Raw genomic sequence first — 17450 nt, 5'->3', positions numbered from 1 at the left:
CTTGTGCATCTTGAAGAAAGGAATGATTAGATAACTACTTCGTTAATTCAAAACCCCTCTTTGTAAGCAATTCGACCGTTTGCGTTTTTATTTGTAATGTCTCTGACAGCGTAGATGCGCCCGTAAGTAAATCGTCTACATAACAATCACGTAAGATTATTTTTGAGCTGATAGGAAATGAATTCATTTCATCCTTAGTGAGCTTTCATATTGTCCTGATAGCAAGAAATGAGGCTGACGCCGTACCATATGTAAGAGTAAGCAACTCATAAGTCTTTAACTCGTTTTGCGGAGAGTCATCCTAAAAAATACGCTGTAAAGGCCTTTGCGAGTCATGCAAAAGTACCGATATATTTTATATCAGCGGTCATTGAATATGGAAATATGCAAAAATGAAATAAGATCGAAAATAAGTCCTCTTGTATGGTTGGACCAACAATAAATCGTTCAATGACAGTCCTGATGTGCTTTTGCATGATGTATCGAAGACTACTCTTTGTTGTCTCTAGCTGTTGACTCTAGCTTTGTTGTAGTGCTATTTTCTTTAAAAACCGGGTGATGTGGCATGTAATATGATATTTCGTGATTTACTGAAGGTTTTATTTTGCGCATATGATTTAAGTCAATACTTTTGCATGAATTTTCTGTATTGCGAGTACAAATCAGGTTGCAATAGTAAATGTTTTTCTAAATTGAGAAAAGGATGCTTCCTGTGTGTCGCCTAGTTGTTGTATTTTTTCATCGTTCCTGAGCAGCTTAACTATGAAACGGCCTTCAATATTGCGAGAAACATGTTTCTGAAAATGCATTTCGCATTTTCGCTCATCAGGAGTGTATTGAATCCTTTCATTATAAGAAACATCATGTTTGATTTTCCAAAATCTGGAAAGAGATTTATCTAATTCGTTAGCCGAGATAATATGACACGTTGCAATCGCGATATTGCCCAAATGTCTATGCGTTGTATAGGAAATCATCCAGCCTAATTTAGTTTTTTGTAGGGTGGAATGCGCCGTACACGCTCTAATTTGACCCAAAAATGAGTTGCCAAAATATTTGAATCCCTATAAGCAAGTCGATTTCACTGAGAATGTTAAAGCTAGGATCAACAAGGATGATGATTCGATGGCATTCTAAATTCCGACATTGGACAAAATTTCTGCGTAAATTTTGCGTGATTTTAGGAAGTACTATACAATCAAGACTTAGTATACTTATTCGTTCGAGACCGAAAACTGACATTAACTATTTCCTTTGATTCGAATCTTTCTGCTACTCTAGATATTGACATGTTTAATGCACGACGGTTAAGCTGTAATTTATTTACCAAATTTTGTGTAATAAAATTCAATTGTGAACCATTATCCAGTAACACTCTGTAGCCATGAGGCTGTCTTTGGCAATCATATATGTTAACTATAGCGGTTGAGAGGAAAATCTTGGACGTACTATTAATTTACGTGCATTGAGTAACTACTGGGGGTGGAGATTCTATACGGATATGGATGCGTTTGCTAATTTAGGAAGGATTAAAGATTGATTCTCAATATTCGATATGCTAATCTTATAGTCTGTTCAATAAGAACGTGATGCTCATTATGTTCAATAAGAACGTGATGCTCATTATTCTACAAAGAGCGATCGTAGCTATATCTTCCTGAATTCGTTTGAACCTTTATTTCGTGCTCTTTTGCGCAATATATCCTACCAGCACATTGTGTAGTTTACGTCAGCGAATTTATTATTTTTACAATGAGTGCCAAATTCTTGAAGCGGTACGAGGCAGTGTTTTTAGTGAATGGAATGGCCGGCAATGTCCCCAGATGCTAATCCCATTGAAAATGTGTGGTCGTACATGAAGATGAAACTCAAAGGAAAGCCAGTGTACACGGTGGAACAGCTGTCATTTCAAATTAAGAAGATATGGCGATCTTTGCCAAAGAAATATGCAGATAACCTCGTCGAAAGTATGGAAAAAAGGTGTCATGCAATAATCAGTAATGGAGGTGATTGGACAAAATACTAGAGTAGGTAATTGCGCAATAGCTAATAATGTGTACTTCAAAAAAAAAAATAAAAAACTGTCTAAATGTTTATAGTTTTTTGATTATGGCAGACACTTTCTTATTGAACAGACTGTATTTGAATCGAAATACAACAACGTATTGTGTGCTTTCCCTCACTTCCTACAAGATCCAAACGTGCAGTCCTTTGCCTGATACCCTTTAGCCTTTAAACAATTGATGCATAGATGAGAGCTCTTTATTTCGAAACATTTCTCTGCAGGCAATTTGCGAAATGAGTTACATTGAAATATGAAATGATTGTTTTTGCAATGCATACAAATCTGATTCGAAATACTTACATGTGAACGGAATTTTGGCCTTCTGAGAACTGTTCGATATCTCTGAATTTGATCGATGATTTGCTAAAAGTTGCTTTTAGAGTCTCATATCTTTGTGTTAAAAAATGTGCAAGTAAGCTCCTTGTGGATATTTGATTGTCTGTACGGCTTGTCTGCTATTCTTTAATTGTGGAAGAGTCAAGCTTAGCTATTATTAAATGGATCATCATATCGTCTCAAGAGTCTACTGGCCTTTGAAGGCCTCTGAGTGCTTTAACATGCTTGAGTAAGTTGTCAAGCAAATTTCGCAATACAGTATAATTTTCCTTGTGAGTTAAAGGAATCTCAAACATGATCTTGACATGCTTTTGTATCATACGTTTCTTATTATTATTGAGTAATTTTCATGCTTCCGAATAGTTATCAATGATAGTTATCTGTGATATCAAACGATTTATTGATTTTGGCAGCCTTGTCTTTTAATGAGGATCGCAAATAATGAAACTTTTGAGTTGCTGATAGACTCGCGTTAATATAAGTTTGTCGAACGAATTATAAAACGTACTCCAATCCTCATAAGCATCCGAAAATACAGGCAGTTGCATTCTCGGTAACCTAATTTGTGACTCTATATTTTGATGAATGATTAGAATCATTACTGACCGATTGGGGAACTTGCGCTTGTTCGAATCGACTAATCCGCTGCTATAACGCCATAAGTTGGAAATATGTCTCCTCAAACTGAGCACGCTCCTCTGCATGTGCCGCGATTATATTCTGATCATTTGAATCTGAATCTATTCAATGTACGATTGCACATTGTCATACTGTCGGAATAAGTCCGTCAGTTTCTTCTTATGTTCGACTAATTCAAATTTCGTCGCTTGCTCCGCTTGCGGGGATTCTAAATAAATACGCATTCTTATGGCAAAAGTCTTTATAGATCTCCGCCTCATTTTCGCTTCGGCTTTCATCCGTTCATTCATTTTAATATACTAAGTAATATACTTATACTGAGTAATCAAATCTGAATCACTTACGTGTAGCTGATAACTCAAAACAATATTGAACTTATCTCGAAAATCGTCGATTGTTACTTACGTTTCCAAGTACACCACTCGAATGCTTTGAATTTTCGCGATTGTGTCTTTGTCACAAAACACAAGGTAATGCGGCAGTTAATGATATCAATCTCGAATGTTCGAGAGTATCCGGCTCGAAGGACTATATGTTGGGAATATTTTGTGATTTCCTTGGTGACTTGCGTCGCGTGCGTATATGAACGCTAATTCTATCCTTTTAATTTGATGTGTGTGATTATGTGCACTGAATGACTCACAAACTACGAGTATCAAGATATAAAAATTTATTTGGGTATTGTCGTGATGACATGAGACGAGTACAACGATCGGATACGAATGGTAGAATGAACCAAGCCAGCTAACGCGCAACGAACAAAAAAATTTAAATTATAGCGCTGCGTGTCGCCGTCAGGCTAGTAACTTAACAATATACACGTACGCGCGACAACTTTAGAAACTACATACAATGCATGAGCGGAAAATTTAATAGCTATACGCGACAAATAGTATTTACCCAGTAAACAATATTGTAGCAACATTGTAATATTGTTATTATACAATATTACTGAAATATTTCCAAAATGTTTCTTGTTTACTGGGTAGCTTCATAAAGAACTTGGTCCATTTGGGACTTGGGCATAAGCGCTTAAAGATGTACCATACTATATTAATTCATATGACAAGAGGTTTAAGGAATTCATAATTACAGGCCCTGCAAATCTCGTCAACTTGCATAAAGCCCTACAATTGAACATACAGTGAATGAGTATTTATATACTGGATGTTCCCAACAGATACGACCTTAAAAGGGCAGAATGAAGCAAGAAGATCACATGTCAATGTTTTTCTTCTTTGTAAGTTGATTTCTCTGCGTCCAGGATACCTCCCCATAATGACGGCAGTAGTGGTTGAGGTGTTCAACAGTGTTTTTAAGCGTGCATACAAACACTTCAACTATTACTTTACTTCTTTAAAACTTAAATCAATGTTTTTGATCAACAAATAAACCACAGATGTAGCAAAACTTATTGCGAGTGTCGTACATTTTATTTTTCTATTAACTCATGTTAATTGCACCTTGTTAATTCGAAATCGTAAGTAATTTAGGGCGAGTTCTAGTTTCTACTTTCAAATAATGTTAATTCGGTTTAATGCCTACTGTATGTATTGCACATTGGACGTGATGAGCGATATCCAATGAAAGTTCTGCTTTTTCTCACTTGACAATGCAAAGCAAAGTTTTCATTGCTCATCGCTCATTGTTTATCGCGTCCAGTGTGTAATACATAAGCCTGTTAAAAAAAACATGAAAGCAGTGTATCAACGATGTAAACAAAGTGTGCCATGCACAGACTCTCGATACCTGGTGCTCGACGTGCTCTCTATTCTAATCTTGATTTGACATAACTTCATGAAAAATTCGATAACTCACAATCAGCCAAATTATAATCAATTTTAATGATTCAGGATGAATTGAACGCGGTCCAGTGTATAAATATTTATACAAAGTTCAATTTGTATTCCCAATGTGTCAAATATTTCGGCATAGTGAAAGAATCGTAACAAAATATACAAATATCGATGAAATGTTCAGAATATTGTATGAATACTTCTTGTATATATCACTCGCGAACCAGCAGTATACATCTTTGCTGACAGAGGGCCGTGGCGAAGAGTATTTATTTATTAACAAGAATCATCTGGGAGTGAATATAAAGAGTGCAGCATTTCACTTGTAAAGTAAGCAGTAAACCTCAAAATTGGCTCGAAGATGAAAGTATAAAGTATGTTTTCAATAAAATTAAGTTTAAAATAAAATTTTGTTTAAAAATTGATTTTCAGGGACAACCGAATCTGGAATTTTTGGAAAAATTACAATAAAATTTTGCGGAACATTTATGAAACATATATGTAACGATATATAAATGGAATTTTTAACCAATATTTGAATGTTGTTTTTACGTTCTGTAAATATTTTGGAATATTTCTAAATATTCTTGGAATGTTTTTTTTGGGGATTTTAGGAACCTTTTATGAATATTTCAGGAATATTTAGCGTTAGCTGGGGGATTCAACGCGCTTGAAATATATGCACAGAAGAAAATACAGAATAAAATGTTCTATTAAATTATAGTTAAAGTTCGAAATATCAGGAAATAAAATTGTCATTTTTGCGAACGTAGCAATTTTCCGTCGTAGAGAGATAAATATATTATTGGAGAAATTTCTTCTTCCTTTATTCAATGGTATAAAAAATATTGAAATTGGATAATAAACAGCGAAGTCACCATTTTTTAAGTACCAACTTGAAAATTTAATCAAAATACGAGATGTTGAGAGTACTTGAAGATTTTTCTGTATGCCACAATTTTCTGTTCCACTAGATTTACAATTTACACTATGTCACTTCAAAAGAATCCTACTTCTTTTTTATTTTGTGTATTATGTTATAAATAGGATAAAATAAAAAATAAGTATCTCTATCTTTTAATAAAATTTATTTAGAATTTATTTAATTTGAACAAAATACTTAATATTTTTTTTAACTTATTAACTTGATCTAATTATATCTCAATAATAAACGATTTATTAAGATCATATGTGTGAATACACAACAAGTAAGTGTTTAATGCCTATAACGGTCGAAGCTGGATTTTAGATGCTTTAAATAATTTCTATGTGAATTTATATATTAAATAGTATATTATATATTATAATATGTAATCAGCACATCAAATACTGTAATGTATCAATCGATAAATAATAAAATCGGAGGTTTTACTTTTTCGGAAGTATGTCCGATCATTATCTCAATTTCTAATTTAAAAATAAATATTTCAAGCCCTAATGTGTTTTCTGAAAAATCTCGTCATGATTATTTTTGACGCAGTTACATTCTCTTAAATATTATCTATTATAAAGGGTGTTTTTTTAAGCCCGATAGATTTTTTTAAGCCTTAGATTAGAACTTAAAATTGTAAAAACTAACACAAAAATTAAATTATAATCAAAAAATTTTTTTTAGTCGAAAGATCAATGCATGGCATTAACATTTGAAAATGATTTCGGGCATATGGCCACCGCGGCTGTTTAATTTAATTTTTTGTTTTATTTTTTACAATTTCAAGTTCTATCGGGGTTAAAAAAACACCCTTTATAATATATATATTATATATTAAATGTAGTCATTTGAACTGTGCGCCGAATTAATTTTTTGGACTTACAAACGCAATTAAACTATTATACATAGTAATATAACAAATTAAATTGCAACAATTTAATAATTTAATAATTTGATCGATCAGGCATCCTATTAGAAAGATGTTAATGTACTGAAAAACTGTAAATAAATCTATTGCGAAAAATATTACCTCGACCGGGAATCAAACATGAATCTCTTGTATTTTGTATAAGCGTCCTAAGCCTTTAGATTGCCATTATTTAAAGCATCTAGGATCCGACTTCGACCTTATAAGCATTAAATTCTTACTTGTTGCTAATTATATCTTTTACACAATGACAAAATAAACAAGTTGGTAAATGGTATTTACAAGCTTAAAATAGATGACTAATTTTATTACGTTTTAGACATTGTACATGAGTCGAAACGTTTCGAATAGTATATGTGAATAACTTTATAGTAATAAAATTAGTCATTTATTTTAAGCTTGTATATTACTGTTTATTTTGTCATTGTTTAAAACATAACAAGCATTTATATTATACTTTATATTTTACATCTTTTACAGTTTTTCTAAAATTTGTAAATCAAGTAATCACACTAATGTAAAACAGAACAAAATATCTTTTATCGTATTTTATTGAGTTCTCTTATCAGTGTCAACTTAAATAGCCGACAACACATTGATGGATATTGTCGCAATATGGTGGTCGGAATTAAACACTTTTGCATGATGGATGCATAGTCCATCTAGTGATTCAGATAGATGATGATTAATCGATACCATCACGTTCGTGTGCACCAAAGACATAGAAAATGGACTACGCGATTCGTGTGTCAAAATGGTCTATAAAAGTAAGAAAAAGGGACTGTGGAAGACGGCCAAACTGTATCACTTTCCATTCATTGATGTAAAGGAAGAGAGAATGAAATGGAGATTGGCCATCTTCCTCTCTCTCTCATTATTTTGAGAGAGATTATTCTGTCCTTGGTGTGCATCATAAAAATTATCTCCATGAATATTATCTTTATATTATCATTATGTGATATGATATGTTTGTTTGAAATAATTATCCTAAAAAGTCATCAGTTTCTAATTTGTATTGAAATAAATAATAGCTTACTGGATGATGATGTGTATTTATTCACAAGCATGGTCTTGGTTTGCAGATGATTAGTGCACGCGTAATTAATCGGTGCGAATTAACTCCAAATTAACAACATGTAACAACGTCGCAGCTGAACCAGTCATGGAAAACAGATCATCGAGAGAAATCGGTGAGTTGTTTATCAAACTGTGTTTTGTATATATATTATTCGCTTGTTTATTATAATTCATTGTAATTCGAGAATATAACGGCATAATCGAAGATATGATAGTACACTGAGAAAAAAAGGTTGTTGTCTAAAAAAATATTAGTTGACTAAATGCAACGATCACAGACTGTCAAGCAAATATTTGTTAATTTAAACAAATATTGGTTAATTTGAAAAAAAACAAATAACATTCTTCTTGATGCTTCCATGAGTGCTTTCTATATAACTAATCTGTACTTAGTATCAGGCTGCTCCTCGCCCTGATGAAGTGAACTGCAAGGCCCACGAAACGTTGGCACATCAAGAATGGACCAAGACATGGAGAAAACCCGCGAAGCACAGATTAGTTAAACAAATAACATGTTTTAAATTACAAGATTTTAATTTAAATATATAAATGCTTGGACTAAATAATCACTATGAACTAAACACATTTTTTATTTAAATTAATAACTTTTTTCTTAGTGTATATATTGTATATTATTATCGGTATGTGTAGAGAGATACATTATGTTTTTATTACAATTACCGAACAATTTTTAATATATAGTTTGTAATAGATCAATGAGAATAAATATAATTAAATAAGAGAAATCCTATTTTTCGGTCGAAGCAGATTTTAGTGATTAAATATTTTTATGTGAATTTACGCACACATCTGATTCTGCAAACCGCGTCCCTTTTTCGATCTTGCCATTGTGAACAGAACAAGAGTAATAATATCATATATCTATTAAATTAACAAGCACTTTAATAACTTTATATATTAAAAAGCATCTTTATAAGAACACTACAATAATAATTTGATGTTAATGAAAATCTTAAATCTGCAATTAAATTATTGAAGAACATTGCCTCAGCCGGAATTCGAACTTGGATCTCCCGCATTTCGGGCGAGCGTCTTCATCATTCAATCACCGACATTTACAAATAATATTTCATTCAGCAGTTTATTCTATAAAATGAGATTATAAAATAAAAAAGCTTATATATCAATCTATATCAACTTTATTCTTTTAAAATATACAGGAAAAATACGAATTTATCGTAGATTGAGATCAAAATATAAATTTTAATAAATAATTGTTTTAAAAGTACTAATATAGCATTTATTTACAGAAAATAAATATTTGCTATATAAAAAGTATCAACAGTTGAATCAAATTAATAGTTTTTATGCTACGTTCGCAAGAATCAAATAAATATATATTTATATTTAATAACTACTCAACTGGCACTATTCAGATAAAAATATTTATAAAAATTTAATACACTTTTCTTCTAATATATGAAATATTTAATGCGTTTTCTAAAAGTTTCTACAACGCTTTTTCAACAGCTTTATCTGACAGTGTATAGCTCTTATTTAACTATTGTTTTATGATTTTGATAATGATTATTCTTAATGTATTAATTTAATTTGATTTAATTGATTCTATGAAAGAAAAAAAAAATCAAATAAATTAATATTGATCGATATTGATAAAAGCAGCTATAAAATGAAATATATTTTCGATAAATGTTGAAAATAATCAACCTAGCTCTTGATATATATATATATAACCTTGATCTTGATATATATTATCAAAGTCATAGTATAAGAATATAAGATATTTCTTTCCCAAGGATGCGTAATCGTCTTCAACATGGCAGCTGTTCTTTGACCAATCAAAGTGTTATCCTAAGTTTTAGGAAGTCTTAGGATAAGCATTTTTTGATTGGTTGTTTTGATTTAGTTTGCCGGCCATTATGCGCGAAGGTTGTGTTCCAATCATAGATATTTATATTTAATACTAGATTGTAATTCCCCTATACAGGGTGTCCTATAATTCATCCGACAGAGTTTGTGGACAGATAGAGCGAACTAAACTAAGACGAAAAGTCCTCTACCATTTTACAATTTTCGCAATATTTAACGACAAAATATTAATCTCTAAAGATCATCGAATACGTGCGTCCGCCCAGCCTACTACTATCAAGTGCACGCCCATTCTAGCTCGGCGCGAGGGTCACGGGAATAGCCTGACAAGCCTTGCCTTGAGATCATAGTCTCAATTTAGTCCGCTCTATCACGAGCTTTGTCGAATGAATTATTAGACATTGTATACCGTGCATAAAAATTGATTTTAAAACCTATTTATTACATAGCGTGACGTAGGAATAAAATGATCATGTGGTCACAAATGTATAATGATCACGATAGGGCTATATGTTTACGTGATGTACGCATGATATTCATGCTTTTATCGTTAAAAGTCACAATGCCGATATCTTGCCGCGTGAAAAGTTGTTACAGTTTAAGTAGAAAAAATCCAGAGATAATATTTCATAGGTAAATTGCAATCAATCATCGTATTCGGTGTCGATCTAACATATACATGGACTTACATGCACATGCGTTGTCTAATAATGTTCCTATGTCACAGACTATGAGTTTAGTACATACTTTTCGGAATCATGTATTAGGTCAGCGATCTAGTGTTAGCTATTGAATTTATTCACTATAGGGTTATAGGACCTATTCATTATAGGGCTATATACCTATCTCATTAATAAATTACCTTTTTTTTGCTATTTTTATTTTCTCAAGAGTTATTGAGATAGTCCGGAACTTTTTGCACATCCTGTTACAACTTATATAGCTTAATTGAAAGGATCTCATAATTCAAAATCATATTACGCATAAACGATTAAAATGACGAAAATTATGCATAGAATCTTCATTGTAGAGAATTTTAAGAGCTTTATTTTTTGTTGAAAATTTTTTTTTCTAAAATCAATATTTTCTGAGATATACGCAAAAAAGCGAATTTTTTGCAATTTTTTCAAAATGGCGGTCAAAATATGTCCAAGTGCCAAATTTTATTATCAGATTCATTTTTGACAGCCAAAAATACATAGAAAAATTTATTGTCATTAATTTTTCAAGTCATGTAATTCTTTTAAAGATTTACCATCTTTTTTTTTCGCTTGACTTTGTTCATTCTAGCAGCCATCTTAAGTACGCCATTTTAATTTTCCAAAAAGATCACATTTTTTTTTCAAAGTAGACATCTCAAGCAACAATTTAAGTCCAAAACGAATTCCATAGGCTCCTCTGAATTTTGAATAGGAGGGAGTGGCCTTTTTGACAAAGAATGCCCCATATATGTGTGTATATATATATATATATATATATATATATATATGTGTATATATATATATATATATATATATATATATATATATATATACACAGAAAAGTACCTTTACCATTCCTGTACCATTTTACAATTGTCTCAATGGTTAACGAGTTATTAACTTATGAAAATAGCCAAATTCGGCCAGCCTATCCCCAAATGCAAGCGCGAGACAGGATAGTACCCGTTCCACCGAGGCGTGCGTCCGTTATCACTTAGTTATCGCTTGTTGTTTATAAGCTAGGCAATCCTATCCTGTCGCGTGCTTGCATTTGGCGGTGGGCTGGGTGAATTTGGCTATTTTCATAAGTTAATAATTAACTTGCAACAATTGTAAAATGATAAAGGACTTTTTTTCTCAATTTAGTCCATGCTGCCCCTGTGCGAAAGACTTATTAATTTCCAAACACTGTACAAGTCAATAAGTTCTTTTAGTAAAATACATTTTTTTGATCGATTCATTTTTATTTCTCAACATAGTCTCCTTTCAGCTCGATACACTTGATCCAACGATTCTCCAATTTTTTCAAGCCGTCCGAATAATATGATTTATCCAACCCTTCAAAATAAACCTCTGTTTCGGCGATGAGTTGCTCGCTGGTGGTGAATCTCTTTCCTCCGAATCATTTTTTCAGGTTTGGAAACAGGAAATTGTCGTAGGGGGCTAAATCTGGCAAATATGCTGGAATATGGAGAAGCAATTCGTAGCGTCATTGAATTTGGCCATCAGTGTCGGGCACGTGTGAACCCGTGCATTTGTTTGATGGAAGAGTACTTTCTTCTTCGCTAAATGGGGACGTTTTTTCTTAAAATGTTGTTGAAACGGTCCAATAAGGCTGCGTAGTAATCGCCATTGATTGTTTGCTTTGACGGAAGGTAATCGATATGAATTATACCGCATGCATCCCAAAAAACTGTGGTCATCACTTTTCCGGCCGACTTCACAGTCTTCGCCTTCTTCGGAGCTGGTTCACTCGGTGAAGTCTATTGTTTTAACTGATCCTTCGGGTGTGAAGTAATGGATCCATGTTTCGTCCACAGTAATGAATAGACGCAGAAATTCATCTGGATTACGTTGAAACATCTCTAAACATTGTTTTGAAATCGTCACACGGTCGCGCTTATGTTCATGCTCCAGTAAGCAAACGCGGCATCCATCTTGCCGATAACTTTTTCATACCCAATTGTTTGTGCAAAATTAAAATCACTGTGCCATGTGATATGCCTATGGCCTTAACAAGCTCGCGCACTTTCACTCGTCAATCAGTCAAAACAATATCGTGGACTTTATTGATGATTTCTGGCATAGCAGCCTCAATTGGACGTCCCGAAAGAGGTGCATCACATGTGGATCACGTGTACGATCACATTTAAATTCATTCACCCAATTGTATACAATCGCAAACGCTGGTGCAGATGTGCTCTGAACATTATCCAAGTCGGCTTTGATTTCTTTCGGCATTAAATCTTTCATATGTAAATGTTTGATCACTGCACGAAACTCGTTTTTTTCCATTTTGCAAAAAATACAAAGGTTGTTCGCATTAATCGTTTTAGAAATGAAACCACGTGATGAATTCCGCTCAAAATTTAACAGTAATCAGTTGAAAGATACTATTTATCAAAAAGTAATGTGCCATGACATTATGAGTGCCCTCTGACAGATTTTCTAAGAAACTTATTGACTTGCCCTCGTATATATACACACAGTGTTTCGATAATTCTTCCGACAATATGAGTGAAGATGGGCTTGGTGGTCTTGCTAGAGACTATCCCATTCCCCACGGTCCGCGCGCCGAGCTAGCAATAGGCGTACACTTGATAGTAACAAGTTGGGCGAATACGCGTATTCGGCGAATTTAAAGATTAATATTTCATTAACTATTGCAAAAATTGTAAAATGGTAAAAGACTTTCCGTCTCAATTTAGTCCGTTCTGCATGTCGATGAACTCTGTCGGAAAAATTATTGGACACCCTGTATATTAAGCACTATAAAAAACTTAATCAAAATTGATACATTAGATAGGATAAAGGTTCTTGCGCGATTTGCGCCTGTAAACGCTTATAGCAAGAAAACATGATGGCGTTAATTACTATATGGATAAATTCAATGATGATCCAATTGATAATAGTTTTATTAATATTAACAGTGAAATATTGAAATCATAATATAGTACCAATATAATGTAAAGGCATATATAATAGATTGGTTGTATATAAATTACTCCCCTTTCCACTATTCTTTTTGATTTCTGCGCATTATGGATTAAGAGCTCGAGATTTTGGCCAAAACCTAATATTTTTAAATATCTCATCAAAATTTATAAATGATCGTATATTTTAATAATAAAAATATTTTTTATGACAATTTTTAATATTTTGAACATTAAGGCACTTTTGCACCGTATGTGTTTTTAGCTGAATTATCCAACTAAATTTTGTAATAAATTTCAGTAAATAAATCAATATATTTTATACATATGTATTGTTGTCTTCCTTTAGCCAGATTTCGAATAATTGTTCATATTTAACCCATAAAAATACTTTCGAGTATGGTATATTCAGGCCTTTTTATTATTTTAAGATCAGAACTTTTTTGTTTTTGAAAAGTGGTTACTGTCTCAAGTTAGAAAATAAACTTTATAGTTTTATTTTTATATTCCATAACTTTAGATAATTTACGATGAGGATTTTAGGAAATATCAGACAATGTGAAGTTCCTCTGGGGTGAATTCCTATGGGTATCATGATGGGTATCATGATGGGTATCATTCCTATGGCTATGTGGCATTTAAGATAGCTTTTTTTGCTGATATAATCATGTAAGTTATAATATATTTTTGCTTCAATGGCCTTGATAAATGATATCCAAGTCATGATCCTGAACAATATTTAAGAGATTTTAGCCGTCCGTCGGACACCTTGGATAATAATGCTAATTGCGATATTATAACTTTCAAGCCTTATAACTCGAAAAATATTTAATGAAAAAATACTTTATTATAGTGTTTTGAAAAGCTCTTGAGATAAGCTACAATAATATGTAATGAAAAATGGAAGCTACCATTAAAAAAATTCGAAGTAATTTTGCCCTGACCTTGATAATGCTATCTAATTTAAATCAATAATACCATCTTATGTTCTTGGTGAAATCAAAAAACTTTTATCTGAAATATTTTTGATTTAACAAAGTGTTTCCGAGGTATTTCAATGGATCTTTTAAAACAGGATATCCTGTGTATACATATAGGATAGACTATTTTAATCTTTCCACGCAGATAACTTGAAAAGAGTGCATTTTGGAGAAAAATGTTTCGGACAAAAGTTTTGTGACTTTGAGAGGGACATGAGATGGCACCAACATTGTGATATTACATCCAGCCTTGTAACTGGCAAGGGAAAATGTATTCTTGACAGAGAACTTAGTTTGGCTTCACTGGAGACTGCAGGAAATAAATTTTACATCTTCCGATTTTTATCGTAGGCAGAACTACTAAGTATGTAACTTTTACGTCTATTATCGTCTAAAGAAGATCAGAAGACTAATCGAAACGTACAAGAAAAATTTTTATCGTTTAATGATTATTAGTTGCTCTCTGTTGTCTCTTTAATAAATTTAACTTTTATATTGAGAGATATTTTTTTAACAATTAACACATTCTGAACAGCGTCTATTTCCCCGAACCCTTCTATTTCTTTCATTGTCACTTTTAAGTTAGGGAATCGTGATATTCAAATTTTAAGATGATATCATTTACAATTTTTGCAATTTTTCATTGCATGTTCTTACAACTTATCTTGAGAGCTTTTCAAAAAACTATAATAAAATATTTTTTCATTAAATACTTTACGTCAAGTTCTATAACTCGTAAAGTTACAGTACTATCAGCAGTAACATTGTTCAAGGTGTCCGATCGACGGCTAAATCCTCTTGAATGTTGTTCAGAATTATGTCCTGGATATTATTTGTCAAAATCAAAGCCATTGGAAATTGTACCTCTTATTTTCATTTTTATGTAAAAATGAATCTTTAATGCAAAAATGAAAATAAGAGAAATAATCTCATCATAAAAAGTTCTTAATAAAAATTAACTGTATTGTGTTTTGGAAAACACTCGACATCGGCTATTAGATTCTGGAATCAAAAGTAGGGTGTTCCATTTTATTATAAAAAATCGGCGTGTTCTTGACCTGACGACGCCACCCAAAGTCAAACTAATAAGGTCAGTAAATAGATCTTTTTGAATCCTAGCTTTTGTCTGAACATTTTTATCCAGTATGCACATACAGGGTGGGCCATCTATTGGTACGTTTTTAAAAATGCGATCAAATGAGCATACATTGATATTTTTTATTAATTTTTTTTTGTTGTGAAGCTAAAAGTATCCGCGTCAAGAATGAAAAACGATTTCGTTCATGTGGCTCCCTCTACTGGCCTTACAGTATGCCATTCGGTCACCCCAATTATTAATGACATTTTGGACTACTTCGGCGCCAATTTCACTCAAAACAGTCGTAATATAATGTCATCCACTAACATCCCTTTCTCACGAACTTTCCTCACCAATTTGCGTATAGCTCCTTCGGTGGGTGCTCTATCACGACCCATATTTCTTTTCAAAATTCGTACAGTTTCGGCGACACAGCACTGACTTTGAAAATAAGTTTTTAAAATTTCAAAACGCTCTTCAAGAGAAAACATGTTGTTTCGTGCCGCGGACGGTATGACTAATAAACTGTCAAAATTTCGGGTCTGTAGCTCGTTCGGTGTTGCCATACGACGAAATTCAAAAACGTACCAATAGATGGCCCACCCTATATATATATATATATTAGGTGTACAAATAAGTTTCCGCCGTTTGACAAAAGACGGCGCCACTAGCAAGCTATGGTTAAAATTGTCAGATGTAAAACATTATATCGTAAGGTTGGACATCTGTCAACAACATAATCTTGAAATACTAGCGATTTTGTATCAGCATCATATATTTTTTTTTGTGCGAAAATGCCGAGTTTTGAGCCGAATAAGCGTCATTTGCGGGAACTTTTGATTTACTTCTTTAATTTGAAGAAATCTGCAGCTGAGGCTCATCGATTGCTTGTAGAAGCATATGGTGAGGCTGCCTTAAGTGAGAGAAGTTGTCGTGAATTTCAAAAATTTAAGAATGGTGAATTTGACGTCGAAGACAAAAAACGTAACGGAAGGCCGAAAGTGTACGAAGACGCGGAATTGGAAGCATTATTGAATGAAGATTCGTGCCAAACGCAAAAAGTAGTGGCTAGCGATGGACAATACTTTCAATAAAACATTATGTATCGTTCTTTCACAATAAATGCTCAATTTTTTGATTAAAAATGACGGAAACTTATTTATACACCTAATATATACATGCATACCGGATGTTCGAAATAAAGCGTTACAACTTTTTATCTCAGAAACATGGCATTATTGAGAAAAAAATGTTCAGACAGCTAGGATTCAAAAAGATATATTACACACACACACACACACACACACACACACACACACATTTATGCAATATAATTACTTATAATTATAATAAATTTTTTATTTATATATTCGCTTCATTTGTTTCAATTTATTATTCAATAACAGAAAATATATGTTTTCTTTCCAAAATAAATTTCAAATTTTCTTCATTTTCATTTTTTTATATAATGTTTTTAAAAAAATATAATAATGCAATTTTTTTCTTGAAAGTTCAAAATTTCTATTTTCCAAAATGAATATTAAAAATATTTTTAAAACTTATGTACGAAAAATAAGAATTTTTTAACCAAATTTTTTCTAAACTATTGTTTATTTTATAGCTTATAACTTTTTATATTAATAAGGATATGTATTATATTATACATTTGCTTGATACCGCTATATTCCTTGTCTAGCGTTTTGATCGAAAAACAATTTTTTTAAATATGTTCATTTTTATGAATGTTCTAAGCAATTAAAGTTGGCTTGGGTATGCCATTCTAGGTGTGGCGTTTACTTTACAAAACGAGACAAAGTATTTTAAGAATTAAAATGATGCCTAAAAAGAATAAATAATAATTATTTATACTTTGTAGGCATGTCTTTTTCTGCTCCGGTAGCCTCTGATAACTAGATTTTGAATAAAACTGATCACAAAGAAACATTTTACAAAATGTCATATGAATTTATGTCAACGGAATCAAGCGATATTTTACAGGTTATATTAATTATTATTTTATCATTACAAGACGTAAATTTGCATTAATGTTGTATATTATTTAATTTTTCTTTGTATAATAAATAATTTTTGTATATAAATTTTGATTACTAATTTTTTTATACAATAGTGTAGTA

At 32.1% G+C, this 17450-nt stretch overlaps 1 protein-coding gene across 9 annotated transcripts in view; it reads left to right on the top strand.

Annotated features, from left to right (window-relative positions):
- LOC105149251 (extracellular serine/threonine protein CG31145) overlaps window positions 1–17450 on the top strand; it is a 318959-nt gene that overhangs the window by 53610 nt on the left and 247899 nt on the right. For 7 of the 9 annotated variants that reach the window (XM_087405143.1, XM_087405170.1, XM_087405164.1 and 4 more), the window contains one exon: window positions 7778–7885. The exons of 1 other annotated variant lie outside the window; for it this stretch is intronic. The gene's annotated coding sequence lies outside the window, so the exon portion shown is untranslated. Of the gene's footprint in view, window positions 1–7777; window positions 7886–8165; window positions 10991–17450 lie in introns of those variants that run through there. One more of the 9 variants, XR_015544752.1, reaches the window with a different exon arrangement.

Source organism: Acromyrmex echinatior, chromosome 1 (assembly GCF_024713525.1).
Source record: "Acromyrmex echinatior isolate Ae372 chromosome 1, ASM2471352v2, whole genome shotgun sequence".
Taxonomy (NCBI): Eukaryota; Metazoa; Arthropoda; class Insecta; order Hymenoptera; family Formicidae; genus Acromyrmex; species Acromyrmex echinatior.
The sequence above is the reverse complement of the archived record's forward strand: the minus strand, read 5'-3'. Positions and strand labels throughout refer to the sequence as shown.